Below are 20,516 nucleotides of genomic sequence, written 5' to 3'. Positions count from 1 at the left end.
TATTTTACACTACCTTGCACATAAACTGATTATTTGAATAAATCTTATGCACAAATTCTTTGATTTATTTTTCCTGTTTTAAAATGCACTTATATAACTGGCTCCTGAGAGAAATTGCCAATGCAACGGAACATTTTCTTCAATGTTCAAACCAGATACCCCCTGTACACACGCTCGCATTATCATTTTTAATTGCTCAACTGCTGCTTTCAACATGAAACTTTCTATGGAATTTGTAGTTATGTACAAAGCCTATGTTCATAAAAAAAAAAACTCACATATTGAGCCTTCTTTTGCCCCCCCCCTCCTTCTTCCTTCAGCATTACGCATTTTCATCAATAACCACATTGCCATTGCTTTGCTTTTTTTTTTCTTTTCCGATGGTTGACCAAATTTATAACACAGGAACAGATTTTTTTTTATTCAGTTTATTCAATACAAAATAATATATTAATGACAAATAACACTTCTAACATCTATACTACGCCAATGAAATATAATCCAATAGTACAATTTCATTATAGACATTCTGTTTAAGAATTTCATATTTTACTACGGTTATTAAAATTGTTCATACAATGACTCTCACCTGTGAATCTGATTAATTTCACTCAAACAAATAATTTTGAATTAATATTAATACGCTTACAAAATAAATAAACTGAACATCAAAAAAAAATTATAAACCAATAAAAAAAATTGATTATAGAAAAATTTTCCATTTTTCTGCTAAAAAAAAAAAATTAAACCACCCACACACAATTTTTTTTTTTTTTTTTCAAATCACACGACTGCGAGATTACATAGATGCCATCATGCCACCGAAAAGAATGTCACCTTGAGGTAAAAAAAAAATGAATTATTGTAATTTTGCAAAAGTTATTATAGCTAGAAATAGCAAAGACCCAAAAAGTATTGATTTCTGGAATTCCTACAGTCAAAAACAAAATAGTTCTTCTCCAACAGCGTCTAATGATCTTGGTAAATTCAGTAATCTATACACAGCGTCAAAGCGGTATGAATTCTACAACAGAGTCATGTTTAAATACCCCAAAATGCACGTGCCTTATGCAATATTTGTACGACAACTCCCAAGACTACAAAATTATTTACTGGAAAAATGCAAACAAAAATGGTGAGAAGGCACAGTTCATTAACAATTTTGGTTTACAAAAATGGTGCATGCTGCCTGAAAAAGGAAGAAAAATGCATAACTTGGTCAACTGCAGTCCATGCGAGTTAGAGTCGATGAATGAAACGGTTCTTCACAAATCTGTTAGTCAAGAAGCTTCTAACGTGGTATCAAAAAGTGAAGAACTATTCACAGAGGTTAAACAAATGAAAATGGCAAAACCAGAACAAGTCATCAAAATTTTAGATCCTATAATGGAAAAAGAATTCAACATTTCTATGAAAACAACAGTTTCAAAACACTACAATTTAACAGAGAAAACATCAAGTGCACAAAAACAAAAACAAAAAGTCAAACAAACAAAAGTAAACAAAGAAAAAATGCACTCAATTATTTCTGAAAATTCAAATGATTTGAACAACTTCTTGGCATCTGGCAAATCATTCAGTCAACTGAACAGAGAGCGCCTTGACACTTACTTTGAAACTCCAAACAATGCCAAAGTTAGAACTGAAAAACAAACAAACAAAATCAAAGAGGGCAAAAAAAGGCAAAAAAGTCACATTGGCTTGACACAGAATTATCAACTGAAAAAAAATGATTTCCTTGACTTTATGCAAAATCTCAAACCTGGCTCTAAAGTAATTTGGAGAAGTCTAGCCCTTAAATTTTGTCTTAGAAATAAGAATGGAAACATCCCCAAAAATGCGGGTCAAGTTATGAAAACTATTGCTGAGAGAAATGGAATTAACACAAACAAATTCAATACAAATGTAAGAGTCAGTGGCAGAGACTACTTTCAAAGAGTCAGGAGAGCCAAGATGAGACTTTGTCCCCAAGTCACCATTCCTACACCAAGCCCTGTTCGACATCTCCAGGATGACATCAAAGAAAAAGTCAAAAGCAATGAATTGTATATTGGTGAAAAAATTGTTCCAAAGACTTTCATCAGAAACAAGCTAAATTCAGCAGGAGATCTAGAAGAAAACCCCGTAACTGTATATGGACGGAAAATTCCAATCAAAATGATTCGAAACAGTATGAATCAAGACCAAAGAGAATTGATTAAACTTCGAACAAACACAGAATATGACAACATGACAGATGAACAAGTCGAGGACATTTTGACGTCAAAATATCACATGAAGAACTCAGGTACAAAAGAAGATCTCATCAAAATAGAAAGAACACGTCACCTAAAGTTATGGCACGACCATTCTGACATTCTTAATCATAGTTATGTATCATTCATGGTGTCTACACTGTATGATCCCTGCTTATTTCTTACAAACCAGGAATACTGCCAAAAGTTTCCAGATCGTCCTCCCATTGATGTTCAGGCTACAGTAGAAAAGCCATATCTTTATATTTTGGGTCAATCCAAAAGCACAGATCTTGACCAGTTATCCTATACATTGTCAAGAATAGAAGATCTTAAGGAGCTCCTCGAGCCTATAGAAATTAATGGAATACCTGTCCATGATATTATGCGTGTCTTTAGTGGTGATGGACCAGCAAGGCAGTTCGAGGCAGGACAACAAAGGGGAGGTAATTTCAGTTGCCTTTGTGGAATCCCGTCCAAAGAGCACCAAAACTTAGAATTTGCCTATGGATTCCATCCCCCATCTCTAGAGGATCGGTACACAATTTTCAAGGGAGGCTCTCTCTGGAGAAGATTTAGCTTGATCAATCCATCCCCATTTTCTAGCCTGAAGAAGCAGGACTTGCTGGAGGAGTTAGAGTCTAGAGGTTTGTTTCTGTATGACCTCAGCAAACCACAGCTTCAAGAAAAATTACAGTCCATACTTCATGGAATCCAGCGCCCTCCTGCACTGTTTTGTTCTGGTGAAAATATCCATGACTTACTGGCCTTATATGAAATCCCTGCCTGTGAACCATTGCATGATCTTTCAAATGTTGTTCAAAATATCATCACTGAGCTGCCGTCACATTTTGATGACAAGTCTGTGGAACAGGAATTTGAAAAATTTTCAGCAACCACCATAGGTGACAAAAATCAGATCCGTGGTTCTGATGCTCGACTCTTTGCCATTAAACTAGCTAAATTTGCCCTGTCCATGTACGATGATGAGAGAATCTCCCACAATATTTTGGAATTATGCACATCACTTGTTGAAATTACAGCTTTATGCTATATGCATTTCCATCAGAGATCACCAAAGCAGATACTCAGACTTTATAACCAAGCATTCAAATTTAGCAGTCTTTGTAAATCGGTTATCGGCATACCAAAGAAGATGACGGCTAGGAAATTTTATGGCAGCCATTTCCACTCTCTAACTGTTCATGCACCACAAACAAACAGGATATTTTGTTTACGATCACTTATTCCTGAACAAGAGGAGCGGTCTTTTGGTGATCTTCGCAACATTTCCCTGCACACTTCGAACAGGCAATGTGGAAAAGTTATTGACAACGCCATGCTCAGATTCACTGCTCAACAAAGAAATGGAAATAAAATTGATTACACTAGAGTTCAAGAGTCAACAATAAGCCATCAAGCCAAACTGCTTCCATCCTTTGGAGACACCACATTCTCATTAGAAATGGTAAAAAACAGGCCAACCCTTTTTCAGAAGCACTGCGAGAGGATTGCGGACTTTCTCCTGCCAGGAGAGAATCACTGGTGGTCATTCAATGGGAGTCACATCATATTCCATGACGGTCCATCTCGTCCAGAGTCTTTGGCTGAACCCCATCTTCACCATTTCCATCTCACAACATCAGAACAGCAAAATTCAATTCTGCACGAAACCTGGAAAAAATGCATAGGAGAGCTAGAGTCTGGAAAATTACAACTTCCCCTTTGGAAAGTTAAACTGTTCGAGGATGGGAAACTCGTTAAAGTCATAAAAAATGAAGGTATTTTGAATTCATAAAAATCAACAAATTTAGAAAACAATCATAAATTTTAAATATCTTAAAATTCATGAAAAAATTTCCTTCATGTCCAATCTTTTTAGAAATTAACATATTGAAAATTCATACACACAAAATGCATTGCTTGCAAACCCTTTAACATTGCATTTAATAGATCAATTCAGAAGTGTGGGACATGTAGCTGATGATGAAACGCAAACAGAAAAAGGGCACAGGAAAAATGGAAAACTTCATGATGAGGAGCTAAATGATGGTCTGGAGAAAGGGGCAGAACATGATGATGAGGCAGCCTGTGATGATGTACTGCATGATGTCGACAATGCTGCAGCCATGACAAGTAATTCAAAAATTAGACCTTGAAATATCCTCTAAAAACTAGATTATATAATCAAATATTGCCAATCTCTAAACTGTGTGAAACAATGTCATATGTCTTCTGTTAATTAGGTACATTGAGGCGAGGGGCATACAATGATGATGAGGCAGCCTGTGATGATGTACTGCATGACGTTGATAATGCTGCAGCCATGACAAGTAATTCAGAAATGAGACCTTGAAATATCCTCTAAAAACTAGATTATATAATCAAATATTGCCAATCTCTTAACTGTGTGAAACAATGTCATATGTCTTCTGTTAATTAGGTACATTGAGGCGAGGGGCATACCATGATGATAAGGCAGCCTGTGATGATGTACTGCATGACGTCGACAATGCTGCAGCCATGACAAGTAATTCAGAATTTAGACCTTGAAATATCCTCTAAAAACTAGATTATATAATCAAATATTGCCAATCTCTAAACTGTGTGAAACAATGTCAAATGTCTTCTGTTAATTAGGTACATTGAGGCGAGGGGCATACCATGATGATAAGGCAGCCTGTGATAATGTACTGCATGATGTCGACAATGCTGCAGCCATGACAAGTAATTCAGAATTTAGACCTTGAAATATCCTCTAAAAACTAGATTATATAATCAAATATTGCCAATCTCTAAACTGTGTGAAACAATGTCATATGTCTTCTGTTAATTAGGTACATTGAGGCAAGGGGCAAACCATGATGATAAGGCAGCCTGTGATGATGTACTGCATGATGTCGACAATGCTGCAGCCATGACAAGTAATTCAGAATTTAGACCTTGAAATATCCTCTAAAAACTAGATTATATAATCAAATATTGCCAATCTCTAAACTGTGTGAAACAATGTCAAATGTGTTCTGTTAATTAGGTACATTGAGGCGAGGGGCATCCAATGATGATAAGGCAGCCTGTAATAATGTACTGCATGATGTCGACAATGCTGCAGCCATGACAAGTAATTCAGAATTTAGACCTTGAAATATCCTCTAAAAACTAGATTATATAATCAAATATTGCCAATCTCTAAACTGTGTGAAACAATGTCATATGTCTTCTGTTAATTAGGTACATTGAGGCGAGGGGCATCCAATGATGATGAGGCAGCCTGTGATGATGTACTGCATGACGTTGATAATGCTGCAGCCATGACAAGTAATTCAGAATTTAGACCTTGAAATATCCTCTAAAAACTAGATTATATAATCAAATATTGCCAATCTCTAAACTGTGTGAAACAATGTCATATGTCTTCTGTTAATTAGGTACATTGAGGCGAGGGGCATACCATGATGATGAGGCAGCCTGTGATGATGTACTGCATGACGTTGATAATGCTGCAGCCATGACAAGTAATTCAGAATTTAGACCTTGAAATATCCTCTAAAAACTAGATTATATAATCAAATATTGCCAATCTCTAAACTGTGTGAAACAATGTCAAATGTCTTCTGTTAATTAGGTACATTGAGGCGAGGGGCATACCATGATGATAAGGCAGCCTGTGATGATGTACTGCATGAAGTAGAGAATGCTGCAGCCATGACAAGTAATTCAGAATTTAGACCTTGAAATATCCTCTAAAAACTAGATTATATAATCAAATATTGCCAATCTCTAAACTGTGTGAAACAATGTCAAATGTCTTCTGTTAATTACAGTAGGTACATTGAGGCGAGGGGCATACCATGATGATAAGGCAGCCTGTGATGATGTACTGCATGATGTCGACAATGCTGCAGCCATGACAAGTAATTCAGAATTTAGACCTTGAAATATCCTCTAAAAACTAGATTATATAATCAAATATTGCCAATCTCTAAACTGTGTGAAACAATGTCATATGTCTTCTGTTAATTAGGTACATTGAGGCGAGGGGCATCCAATGATGATGAGGCAGCCTGTGATGATGTACTGCATGACGTTGATAATGCTGCAGCCATGACAAGTAATTCAGAATTTAGACCTTGAAATATCCTCTAAAAACTAGATTATATAATCAAATATTGCCAATCTCTAAACTGTGTGAAACAATGTCATATGTCTTCTGTTAATTAGGTACATTGAGGCGAGGGGCATCCAATGATGATGAGGCAGCCTGTGATGATGTACTGCATGACGTTGATAATGCTGCAGCCATGACAAGTAATTCAGAATTTAGACCTTGAAATATCCTCTAAAAACTAGATTATATAATCAAATATTGCCAATCTCTAAACTGTGTGAAACAATGTCAAATGTCTTCTGTTAATTAGGTACATTGAGGCGAGGGGCATACCATGATGATAAGGCAGCCTGTGATGATGTACTGCATGATGTCGACAATGCTGCAGCCATGACAAGTAATTCAGAATTTAGACCTTGAAATATCCTCTAAAAACTAGATTATATAATCAAATATTGCCAATCTCTAAACTGTGTGAAACAATGTCAAATGTCTTCTGTTAATTAGGTACATTGAGGCGAGGGGCATACCATGATGATAAGGCAGCCTGTGATGATGTACTGCATGATGTCGACAATGCTGCAGCCATGACAAGTAATTCAGAATTTAGACCTTGAAATATCCTCTAAAAACTAGATTATATAATCAAATATTGCCAATCTCTAAACTGTGTGAAACAATGTCATATGTCTTCTGTTAATTAGGTACATTGAGGCGAGGGGCATCCAATGATGATGAGGCAGCCTGTAATGATGTACTGCATGACGTTGATAATGCTGCAGCCATGACAAGTAATTCAGAATTTAGACCTTGAAATATCCTCTAAAAACTAGATTATATAATCAAATATTGCCAATCTCTAAACTGTGTGAAACAATGTCATATGTCTTCTGTTAATTAGGTACATTGAGGCGAGGGGCATCCAATGATGATGAGGCAGCCTGTGATGATGTACTGCATGACGTTGATAATGCTGCAGCCATGACAAGTAATTCAGAATTTAGACCTTGAAATATCCTCTAAAAACTAGATTATATAATCAAATATTGCCAATCTCTAAACTGTGTGAAACAATGTCAAATGTCTTCTGTTAATTAGGTACATTGAGGCGAGGGGCATACCATGATGATAAGGCAGCCTGTGATGATGTACTGCATGATGTCGACAATGCTGCAGCCATGACAAGTAATTCAGAATTTAGACCTTGAAATATCCTCTAAAAACTAGATTATATAATCAAATATTGCCAATCTCTTAACTGTGTGAAACAATGTCAAATGTCTTCTGTTAATTAGGTACATTGAGGCGAGGGGCATACCATGATGATAAGGCAGCCTGTGATGATGTACTGCATGATGTCGACAATGCTGCAGCCATGACAAGTAATTCAGAAATTAGACCTTGAAATATCCTTTAAAAATTCTGTTACATAGAACTAGGTTATACGGTCAAATATTGCATTCTGTAAACTGTGTGAAACAATGTCATATGTCTTCTGTTCATTAGGTACATCAGGATTATTTAGGATAGGTACGGAAGTAAATGATGGCAAAGAGAACTATGAAGGTATGTAAATATTAAGCAAATAATCAATATTCTTACAGTCTCATAATTGCACTGATGTGTGCAAACAAATTTTCATAACACATTATCAATTTCTTTGCACCTGCTTTTGCAGTTATGAGACTATATCTTTCAAAAAATAATGAATCATTACTTTAATAGATGTAAAACTTTGATCCCTTAGTAATCAGGATCATTATTTGTACAAACCTGAATCAAAACCCATTATATCCATATACATGTATAATAAATCATCTGTCCTGCTCTTTTCCTCATTACTTGAATCTTGTTCAAATTTCTTTGTGAACAGCAACACCTAAAACAGATGATTTCCAATAATTAACTCAGTTTTATTTTTCCTTGCTGAATAGACAATGAAGAAAGGAATGAAAAAAAATCATGTAGAAGAAAACTGTTCACTGGATTAAGTGGTAAGAAATTTAACTGATTTCTTGAAATCTAACACAAAGAGGAGCCTACTTTTGATTGTCAATGGAAATCGTGGTAAATAATTTGTCTAGGTGCTGTTACAGACTAAAAATTTTAAGGAAAATATACTATATTTCACACTGTAAATTATTTTAAAAAATATTTTTCTGTAGATCCTCAGAATGTTTCAATTCATGATAGTGTGGTTGCAGTTAATGACATGAAAAATGCTGCAGTTTCAAACACAGCAAAAATAGGTAATTATACAGACTAGACGCATACAACCAAAATTTTAACATTGTTTAAAGTGCAAATTTTAAATTGCACCTTTGTAGCTTAATAAGAAATTTTGCATTCAAAACTTGACCTGTATTTCCTTTTGAAATACCTGCACATGCAAATTCAATCATATACAGATACATTCCTACAAATGTAATAGTGCAGAAACTGATAATTTCTTAATTAAATTCAATAGGGACAACTAAGTCGCATCTTGACCTACATATTCCTATATGTATGATGAATCTAATCTATATCTGTAAGTTAAATTCAAGTTGAAAATGAGCAACAGTTGAACTATGCAAGAAGAAGGATATGGAAATAACAAACAGTATTCAATCTCAACGTCCATTAAACAAATATACAAAATAAGAGCAGAGCAAACACGGACCTCCAAAACATCAGAGGTGGGATCAGGTGCCATGGAGGAGTGAGCATCCCCTGTCGACCGGTCACACCCGCTGTGTGCTTGTTGTCATTATCAGGAAATAACGGAAAAAATCTGTGGTCAATTCAGTGTATAAAAAATGGACTAACAATTGGTATGACAAACGTCAGTCAGCATTTCATTCAATGATAAATTGTATTTCCTGACAAGGTCATTGTATCGACCATAGAATTTACGAAATGACGACTTTAAACGAGACTGTTGATATTCTTGTTTCATCAACTTGCTTGTCAATAATTTACCTCGTTTAAGAAATTGTTCATGCGTAGAGCATGCTCTTGCATATCGAATCAACTGAGATATAAATACTCCGTATGCTGGTGATGAAGGTATATTGCTGCATAAGTAAGGGAAGTTGACGATAGAAAAGGTTAAAGTCATCACGTTTATCATATAGCTTGGTTGTTAGATTACCATTAGTGTCTTTTTCAAGTAAAATATCCAAGTATGAAGCAGAAGTGTCGGACTCTGTGGTATCTTTTATCTCAAGCTCACCAGGAAATATCGTGTCGACGTAGGAATGGAAATTATCATTATTAATTGACAATACGTCGTCGATATATCTAAATAATTTAATTTCACTTGTATCAAGCTATCTCATTGGCTGAATCATTCAGAGGAACATATAATATTTTGGATAACATAACTTGCCTACGTCACAATGAGTTACGTCAAAAACGTATTACTCCGCTTGACGTTACTTTTCAAATAATGCTCAATTTGAAGCCTTATTCTGGAGGAAAAAATGTCTTATTGTCTATACTGAAATTAAATTATAAGGAATGAAGCTATTTTCAACTTATGTTATACGATATAACAAAACTTGGGGCAGTTTACGCTTTCTTATAAACCGCTTCGCGGTTTATAAAGCGTAAACTGCCCCCAGTTATGTTAAATCGTATAACATAAGTTGAAAATAGCTTCATTCCTTAAATGTCGAGTTGAAGGCCACAGCAAGTGTTTTCTTCTTTTCACGCATAAGATTTTGCATAAATTCCGCTTCATATGAATATAAAAATAAGTCTGCTAATAATTATTGCTCAATTATTGATCAGGAATCAATGATATGATATAATGACAGCGACTGATCAGGCAACACTATATGCAGCCGGGAGTCCTACCAACATCTTATAATATATAAAATTGATACCATACCTTTTAAATTACTTACCTTATTTCTCCAAATGAAGTACAATCCTTGTTATGGGAACCTAAACGCATGATCGCTAGTTTTGTCTGAAAACTACCTTTGTGAACAGCAACACCTAAAATAGATGTTTTAATGCAGTTTTTCCATTGAATAGATAATGAAGAATCAAAAGAAAGAAGATACCCATGTAAAAGAAAACTGTTCAATGAATTAAGGGGTAAAAATTTTAAATATTCTTACATTATACACAAAGTCAATATTCAAATTTGATGAAGTTGAAATGCTTTCTACTGCCATCTTATTAAATACTATACATTTACCATACATTTATTAACCAACCTTAAAATATAATCCTCAGGTCCATTCCTGTTAAACAACATTGAATGCAAATGAGATTACGCTCCATTCATTGTGCGCCATGTGTGGTCCAACATCTCACTCAGCAGTCCAACATCAAATTTTTCTTGTCCGCCCTGTAAAACATTCTGAATGTTATACATGTTATAGATTCTTATACGAACAAATTTAAAAAAGTAGAACAATAGTATTTTTTTAATGCTTTCAATTTATTGATAAATATTTCTATCTTATTATATTCATTCTGTGATTGTAAAAACCAACATGGCACATTGTTTAGAGCGTCTGCTCTAGAGTTCCAAAGTATGGAGTTGATCCTTACGTCACAGGTTTGAATCCAACTGTGAGATGTGGAGACTGGTCCTTCTTATAAGAACGTATAAACCGAGTTCCCCTGTTGCATTAGGTGCTGGCACTAAAAGATCCCCTTTCATCAGTCAATGACCCTGAGTGTTAAGTATAAGACAAAATCTGCAGCTCTCCAATGGCAAGTAGTAGTGTCTGTATATACGTGAAAATTTCTTGAGAGGGAGGTTAACAATATGTAATCAATGAGTCAAGGATATTTCGGGTTTAAACATGGGTAATCGGAGATTACAGAGCTCATTGAATGTTGTCCCACAATGAACCAACTACAAAAGGCCCATGGGCCACATCGCTCACCTGAGCATTGTGGCTAGGAAAAAGTAGAAAAGCAGAAATTGGTTTATCATTGAAAAGTTTAAATCCAAAAGATAGTAGTCCCGTGACCAATCATGACTTTGGATTTTTAAAGAATTTTCCTATATATTCCTATGTAAAACTTTGGTCAGCCATTTTGACCCCGTACTTCCCCCAAGGGTCATGATTTGAACAAACTTGAATCTACACTACCTGAGGATGCTTCCATATAAATGTGATGAATTACGGCTTTGACATTCTTGAGATGAAAATTTTTAAAGAATTTTCCTATATATTTCTTTGTAAAACTTTGGTTGGCTATTTTGGCCCGCACTACCCCGGGGGGTCATGATTTGAACAAACTTAAACTACACTACCTGAGGATGCTTCCATATAAATATAATGAATTACGGCTTTGTCATTCTTGAGAAAAAGATTTTAAAAGAATTTTCCTGTATATTTCAATGTAAAACTTCGGTCCGCTATTTTGGCGCCACCCTACCCCCGGGGTTCATGATTTGAACAAACTTGAATCTACAATATCTGAGGATGTTTCCCCATTATTTTCATCTTTCCTGGGACAGTGGTTCTTGAGAAGATTTTTAAAACATACCACCAAATTTTCATTAATTCCAAATTATCTCACCTTGAATGAGAGCATGGTCCTTCATTTGAACAAACTTGAATCCCCTTCACCCAAGAATGCTTTGTTGCAAGTTTGGTCAAAATTAGCCCAGCGGTTGTGAGAATAAGTTGAAAATGTGAAATGTTTACAGACAGATGGACAGAGAGACGGACGCCAGAAAAAATGTGATCAGAATCACTTGAGCCTTCTGCTCAGGTGAGCTAAAGACACCTTTTAAATCACTTACTTTCATTCTCTTCAAAAATAATTCTTTTTGTTCTTATCTTCACCATGTTCACTACAGGAATATTAATCAAATTTCGTTGTCTATGGCAACACCTAAAAAAAACAAGCATTCTAAGAGTATTGCATAAGCAATATATGTCCCCTACTGGGTTCCCCTTTTTCTTCAGGATGTCATTTTATAATAAGCAAGGTAAAACTGAAAGATTTTCAAGTTGTAAATGCCTTAAAACTAATAAAATAATCCACATTAAGACGAAAATTTAACTCATTTCTCCACCGTCTTTTCCTCGCTTCATATTTTTGTCGACAATCCTGATCTTAATTTAGCGATTATGAAAAATATTTAGTAGGGGACTAAAAATATGCTTTCCATTACATAAATCTGTTTCTGTTCAGATAATGAAGTATCTAATGAAGGAAGAAAATCCCGTAGAAGATCTAGCCATGAAAAAATAGGTAAAATTTCAATAACAGATGATACAAACAAAAAATGGATGCCTGCATTGGTAATACCTATATTTTTTGGCCTAATTTCATTGCAAATGATGCAAATAATAAATTTCTAGAATATTAAGAAATTGTTAACCTTCTGTGATGTTCAAAAGTCTATCCTTCTGAAACCATCCTTATTAATCTATACAAAAATTTTTCACTTCAAAATCCCTTTTTGTGCAAATTTGAATAAAAAATTAAAAACTATGCGGTGAAAGTTATTCATTTTAATCATTTAAACCTTACCCAAGTTGTTATTTTCAAATTCTTTGACAAAAATTTGTATCATCTGTCCTTAAATTGACATATTTAAACATGTTAAAATTGCATGGATGAAAATTAAGTTAAGCATATAAGACTCTTGATTCATTTGATCAGAATTATTGCAAAAGAATTGCCACTGTAAGTTTTGCTTTTCTTTAAACAGTTAATTTTTGTGCATATATCCTGGCTTAATATATATTAATTTTACTTTAAGGATCAGATTATATGTCATCTTCTGATACACATAAGCAAAACAAGATGGAAAAAATTCTTGCAAAAGGAAAAAATGAAAAAGGTAAATTCAGAAAGTCACTTGTGTCTTTGCAAATTCATAAGATCAATTTACTCAGAAGTACTGAAAGCTGGGCTCATTTAAAGGGTAATGAACTATGATTGCGACGGCAGTTTAAAAACAAGCCGATCCAGACAAAGAGAGATTGTATATCTATGTATCATTTAGCATTAAAGTTTCAAAAATTAATTAAAATGTAGCTAAATTTTAACAGCATAAAATTTTTGTCATGTGTATAGTTTCAGGGTTTTATATACCAAAGGAAGTAAATAAACACTGATGCAGCAAGATTATTTAAGGTCAAGCAATTATGCACAGATTTGTTCCCAGCGGGGAGTTTTGCATAAAAGCATACTGCAAGTCATTAATGATGTTCCCCGCATTTGTGATAACCTGATATTACAATCTTCATTTATAGAATATGACGCAGACAGGGATACCTGATGAAAACTTTTTGCTAATTTTAAGGATTTCCATCCCTAATGGGACCTAATTCTCTACCCTTGAATGTACGTCAAGTTAATAATACACTGATATTATATTAAAGCATTTTATAGTGGAAAAGGATTGCCCGCGAGAAAATTTTAGAAATGTCATTAATTAAGCAGTTGTTAATTAAAAAAGATTGCATTGAAGTCTATGGGGAAAAGCGTTTTTTCAAAATAAAAATTCAAATAATTTGAATATCAATAAATCCTGCGGTGGAAAGATGCATTGAAACATTAAGAATAGAATGACAATTGAAAACAATTTTTTTACCGGCTGAATTTATTTAAATTAATTTTTTTTATTAATTAAAAAAAGGGGAGATAACTCTTACCAAACCTCAAGGTTATAAATTAGGACAGATCCCACTATACATACTAATAGTAATAAATGGGAAGCATGTCTAAACAAACTGAGTTTTCAATGCCTATACATCTGTAATGTATTCAATTTCACTGAATTTCTTCCCATTAGGGATTGAATACCTTAAGCAAATAATTAACCTTTGAAGACAATAGAAAGTATTTTCTTATAATTATATTTTTTGAAAATTTCAGATAACTTTGAAAGTCTATTTCAGTGTTTGTATTGCCTCAAATGTGATTGCGCAAACATACTATATTCTTACTCGTAAATTTAATTTGGCGATGATGAAGCAGCATTTCCGGTTGAAGGATCATGTGAAAACCTTTTAAATTGCTTTGCAAAACATTAGTCAAAGGAGCCAAGAAAAATATTAAACAATTTAATATTTTGAAAAAAAATATTACTACATGTATTTCTTAAAGTGTTTGAATGTATTTTGTTTTCCTAAAAGCAGCTGGGCATACATACTACATTTTTACTGGTAAACTCAATTTGGCAGTACAGAGGCAGCATTTTCTGTTGCTCACCGTCGCAATAGCCGGGCATTGCTCTACGAGCAATGAGCCTGGCTAAAAATCTTATAGCAAGATTAACAAGAGTGTCAGTAACGTAATGAGATATATCAGATAAACTCTAACTTGAGTGAAATATCATGATACCTGTACTTATTTTATCCTTGTTTCCACACTTAGAGAGACATCAGGACTCGATGACATTCAAGATATCCTGCCTTCTCCCAGGTGATCCCACTGTCCAAGAATATGCCAAATACAGACGGCTATTGAAACGTCAACCAGGAGACAAAACCCTTCAACAATCTTGTGAGGTGGCTTTGACCAAGCTTCAGCTGGCAGTAAGCAGGAGGCATTCACAGCTGACGTCAACCGGCAATGACAAATTCTTAAAAAAATACGCAGAAGAATTAATGAGACAATGGGGGATGTATTTCTATTAATAATTACTACTTAGACTATAAACATGATAAATGTATTACAGCAAAATTATTTCAAAAAATTCTTTGGGGTTAATTAACGTATGAGGGCCGTTCAAAGCTTGTTGCACAGTAAAAATATTTAATACATAATCGGGTAAAATGTCACCCATAATATATACGAATCTTTACTTACATGATCTTCAAAATTTCATATCAAAATGTTGTAAATGGGTATCAATTTTGGATGATTAATCCGAACATATCATTAAAGATTAAGAAAGCTATAAACACTAACAGAAACTTTTTTTTTGGAGAAAATGTATCATGTATGCATTTACATATTGAGACTTTTTCATTCCTTTAGAACATAAAGGTGAGTGCCTTATTTGCATAGGAAAAATGTTTAATCACCATCACCAGAAATCTCCATTGCATTGATTGTTTACTTATGTGATCAAATCTTCTGAGAAGGCATCACGTGTAGGGCTGTGTATTGAGCCAAAAATTTCGATATGATACAATATTTTTTAAAGCGATATGCGATATATTGGATTCTGAAAAAAGTCCATCAGAAAAGGCTTGTAAACCATTTTAATGCATATACATTTCATAAGAATTAAGTGTTTTATTACCCATTTTAAAGTTCTTGTCTCATTGTCTTTAAAAATAACACTTCAATTAAAACTTTTGACGTCAGTAAAATCAACATGTTCAATTTTCTCTTTGTATTTTGTAATAATTATAAAAACACTGTGTTATTTCCTTAGAATTTATATAATTATTGAAGGTTTTAATTCAGAAAAATAAATATAATCCTTGTTGATTGAAATTCCCATCTTTTACACAGAATTTGAAGAAAAAAATGTCTGTCCGATATGTATTGGAAGTTACTTTTCGATACGATATTTTCCTTGAATATCGATACGTATCGATATATCAATATATTGATACAGCCCTAATCACGTGACCGACCCAATTTAATTTCCAGTTAATATACATTTATTTTTCAACAGCCCTCATACATACATATGTATATTTCTATACATGTATTAATAAAAGTATTACATATAAATGTATTCTAAAAAATTTAAAGACGAGAACAGCATTATTTATATGCAACAACATATTGTTCAACACTGACTAATTCATGGAAAAATAAAGACTGTAAAATACAGATAAACTTCGTTATCTTGACATTGGCGGGGCAATCGGGAAGTTCGAGATATCCGAGTTGAGGCTCGACGTCCTCAGGGCTAGACATATAGCACTGCCCGACGCCCGGGACAACCAGTTTTGGTTGGTGGGCAAGTAATTTGATAACAGGTGCCTGTCCGTGGACAAATTGTTTTCCAATTAACTAAAAAAAATTATACAATACTCAAACATATTTTATGTCTATGATTTTAAAGTATCATGAATCACAGCAAAGCACCTGTTTTCACTGATGTTGACTACTGCATCGGCTGTACATACATACATCGAATAAACGGAACTCCTTTAGAATTTACCCATTAACGTGTTGTAAAAATATGCATATGTCGTAAAACATGGAGTTATCGATGTCGTTAAAAACGTGGTATGGGAATTTAGACATTTATTGTCAAAATACATGTACTAAATTCATACTGTGAATACAGAATTTAGAGGTATTAAAATTGTTGTTGATTGTTGTTCCCTGGCAATCACACAGCACGCAGTATTGTTTTGTTCACAGACTCGTTTTGTTTGTAGGTTTTATGAGATTGATCAGTGTCCGATATCTTCATCTTTTTCCATTTAATAAACACAATATTATTTTTTTTTTAAGTGTACATGTGAAGTATTTTATTGCAGAATTTTAAGGAAAAATACTCCTTAAATTGAATCATTTTCATAGATCTAAATTTATCTGTGGAAGAATTTCGTGATTTTAGGTATCTCACTCAAGAAATAATTTAATATCAATGCTTCAGTTCTATGTATTTTGAGAAAACGGTTGGACAAGCAGATTTTTTTGTAGGACAAGTAGCTTTACGATAGTAACCTGTCCGAGGGTAAGTACTGAAAAAATCTATTTGTCTACCCCTGACGTCCCTAATAATTTAGTAACTGCTTAGTAAAACATACGAGGTGTAACTACTTAAAAACGTACAAGTCTTCAACATACTGTTGCTCGTTTGTTTCATAGAAAATCCGAGAAATTATTCACAAATTTGTGAAATGCTTCCCTTTTAATGGTAATCTGCTAATTTTACTAATAAAAGCTTTCCAGTCAGCCTTCGGGATGCAACTTGCTTTTTCAGAATAGGCTACGAAATGTGGTCTATAAAGTCCAAACCATAACTGTAAAAATTTGACTTCCATGATACGAAAAAAATCAATGCCTATTATTTAAAAATCATTTGACTTTCCTCATTTTTATTTTTTATATTTCATCTTCATTTATCATGATTATTTTTCAGTTCATTTTCAAATCAAAATTTAAAAGGATTTGCGTATTAAATCAAACTCATTGATGATGTAATACATGAATTGCATGTATTTAACTGCTAGTGAATTGCATGTATATAACGGCTAGTTGTGCGCATTTCGTAGATTGGATTGTTTCCTGTTGAATGCATATTTAAAACTCCTAAGTTAAATTGAATTTAATGTGTGTATTCTTTTTCTTAATTTTTTTAATGTTAAAGATTTGTTAGATTTCGACATAAATAAATGGTTGTAAATTTATGCCGAATTGAGCAGATTTGTTAATATTACCCAAGCTGAACAGGTGAAGTGAACATTACACAATTGACAATTCGGAGACACCGAGGGGCTTGAAATTCCTCCACAAACATATTTCTATATACAGAGACAGTATGTATGTAATCAAACCACGAGTACGAAAGGTGTGAATTTTTCATAACGTTGAAATATACAGAAGTGTCCATGCGTGACAATTGACCAGTTGACAAACTTTTTATTTAAGAAGAGCAGAAAATGTCCTGATGTTGACATATACCACCTCTTGTAAAGTCCGATTATCGTGTAGAAAATAATTTTTTAAAAAGATAGCTTAATAATTTGTGATTTTATGAATTTTCTTAATATGTCTGAAATTCAGAAACCATTAATTAATTTCATGTGTTTCCACAAGAATGCTCGAGACAATATTCAATGGAGGCTGCTAGTAATTAACACCGAATCACTCCAGTATGACCCCATTTGACACTGTTTGGCCATTGTCATTGGGTCGAGATGTCAATGGGTCGCAGTGGATGGAGTTGTCTGATAATATGAGTACCACTATCATTTCAAGCCACAGTTTGGATTCTGCACATACATAATATTGCTTTCTTTCAGAATGGGAGAGAATCATACATTTTGGTCGTGGTTTGCGACGATGGGATAGTCCAGTCAACTCATTTCATGCCATGAATAGGAATTGAATTCCTTTTTCTTTCTTCGTAAAGATCTTTTCTTTCATTTATTTTAGAGTAATTGTAATCAAAAAAGTTTGACAGAAATCGACAATAGGTGAAAAGACATTTTTTAACGGATGTCGAGTTTTAATTCGGGCACGTTTAGTAACAGGTTTACATTATATGCATTGGGTATGCAGCTTTTAAAGACCACGTGTTAAAAGTTAACTACCAGATTTAAAAAAAATGACTGTTGTGATAATTCTGCCACACAATGAATAGTTACCAAGAGCATGTTTAACAGGGGAAGTATTTGTTGATATTTATGCCTAGCAAAAATGCTTTACATTTGTGTACTTGTGCAGTGCTAGTCAGCTATCGCCAAGTATCGGAGCTCGTAATCCACCAATTTCACCATTAAAACAAGTGTTATATCATTAATCACAGGGCAAATTAATATAATTGCATAATAAAAACATCATGTATACACATTTCAGGCTTACCAAAACTCAGTTATATGCATTCATCCTTGATAGGTGATGATGTTTTCCAGCTAACCGCTCATCGCACCTGTCATGTCTTCCTCTCTTGCCATGTGCGTTTTTCAAGCGTCGCGAGGACGTAGATAGGCAATCAAACGATAAGAAAATTTCGTATTTTTTAAAAAATATGTCGCTATTTGAAGACAAATATGTTGAAAAATATATTGTTGATTAAAATGGAATTTAAAAAATATTTCATAATTTGGTGTATTTCAATCTAAGGAAATATTTTAGAGATTTACGAATTTCCTCATTAATATTCATGAGATGGGCGGAGCTACAGGTCCTCTCAGCGCGAGCTAAAAATCGCTTGTTTCCTTAACGTAGCTGAGTAAATACTTTAATATTCAGTGTATTAAAAATACAGATTGTGTAGACAAGATGATATGGTCATGACGCAAATGCACACACATGTGCACGCGTGCAATGCTAAAGTTTAAATGATTTTTGTACACTTCTTTGTAAATATTGTTAAAATCTCAGATGCATAGAATTTGTCTTATTTAATGAAGCTTACAGGGAATATGACACCAAAAGGGAGTTGGGGAGCGTTTGGGGAACATCTGTAACGGTCCCCGTTACAATTAGCACTAGTTTCCATAGTTTTTATTCATTCATAAATCCTTGGATCCACGCCTACAGGTGCGCAAAGCCTTGATCACTACTGTAAACAAAACATTCATATCGCCGAAAATGTTCATGATTCCGCTAAACTGAGAAAGTTTACACATGATTTATCATCTCATAAGAAACATCAGCCCTGTGCAATGCAGAAATGCTGGAATTGAAGGGGAAAATCCAGGAGTTATTGGTGGGAAAAATTCGGGAGTTATTATGTCGCCCCGAACGAAGTCGGGGACGACATATTGATATTGTACGCATGTTTTTTTATCCAGGCTGTTTCTCGGAGATGGCTGGGACAATCTTCCTGAAATTTTCCCCGAAGGACTATCACTGGTTGTAGTTGTGCAGTGAGGTCGTTCAGTTCCAATATGTCTACCGTTGCCATGGAAACCTGTAAAAAGCGACGAATTTTGTCCGAGAGTGTTCTCTCTGGTCCCTTAAACGTTCGTCATGAAACTCTTTTTATTTTAATGATTAGTATCTGTAGTTGTGCGCTTTGCATTTAAAATTTTCAAATAATCGATTATTGCCATGGAAACCAGGGGAATGTTAAAATTCTTTAATTTCGATTTTCTCAATAACTACTCAAGCAATCGTTTTGAAACTTTCAATGTTAATTCCTTGCAATGTGTCAAAGTGATTTCTACTTTTAAAATAATTGAAATGAGTCGCTCACAGTTGTCATAGAAACGAAACAGAAAAAAGCTTAAGATGTACACATGTGTTCTCCAAGGTCTAGGTCAAAGGGTCAAAGTTCTTCGTGTCCAATAAAAGTTCATTTCATAAGGATTGCATATTTGAAATACGAAAGCCCTAGCCCTTACCGTTCAAACATTAGGTACTGTGTTCAAGACGCCCCCCCCTTTTGAAGCGCACTGCCAGGTAGAATACACAGATATAACATATACACCTTACAAGTAACGTTTTAAAAGTTTCATTCATAAAATTCAGTTCTCCTGATGTGATTTGATAGTTTGCCAACATCCATTCTTCTTCTGTCTTGTCTCTAGATTTTACAATTAGTTTATTTTATC

At 34.2% G+C, this 20,516-nt stretch overlaps 2 long non-coding RNA genes across 3 annotated transcripts; one reads left to right on the top strand and one right to left on the bottom strand.

Annotated features, from left to right (window-relative positions):
- Positions 1-472: 472 nt before the first annotated feature.
- Positions 473-18,943, bottom strand: LOC134278508 (uncharacterized). 2 transcript variants are annotated; one of them, XR_009994460.1, is made up of 8 exons: positions 18,820-18,943; positions 14,659-14,899; positions 12,101-12,192; positions 10,891-11,014; positions 10,551-10,684; positions 10,233-10,326; positions 8,116-8,221; positions 473-3,908 (listed from the first exon to the last, which is right to left on the bottom strand). It is a non-coding gene; the product is annotated as an uncharacterized LOC134278508 (long non-coding RNA). The 2 variants fall into 2 exon arrangements; XR_009994461.1 differs by lacking the exon at positions 18,820-18,943 and having other exon boundaries at positions 10,891-11,069; positions 14,659-15,155.
- Positions 7,649-8,336, top strand: LOC134278509 (uncharacterized). The gene is made up of 3 exons (XR_009994462.1): positions 7,649-7,724; positions 7,849-7,908; positions 8,277-8,336. It is a non-coding gene; the product is annotated as an uncharacterized LOC134278509 (long non-coding RNA).
- Positions 18,944-20,516: the final 1,573 nt, after the last annotated feature.

This window comes from Saccostrea cucullata, unplaced genomic scaffold (assembly GCF_032062105.1).
Source record: "Saccostrea cucullata isolate Sc308-1 unplaced genomic scaffold, CSIRO_AGI_Scuc_v1 ctg642, whole genome shotgun sequence".
In the NCBI taxonomy this organism is placed as follows: domain Eukaryota; kingdom Metazoa; phylum Mollusca; class Bivalvia; order Ostreida; family Ostreidae; genus Saccostrea; species Saccostrea cuccullata.
The sequence above is the reverse complement of the archived record's forward strand: the minus strand, read 5'-3'. Positions and strand labels throughout refer to the sequence as shown.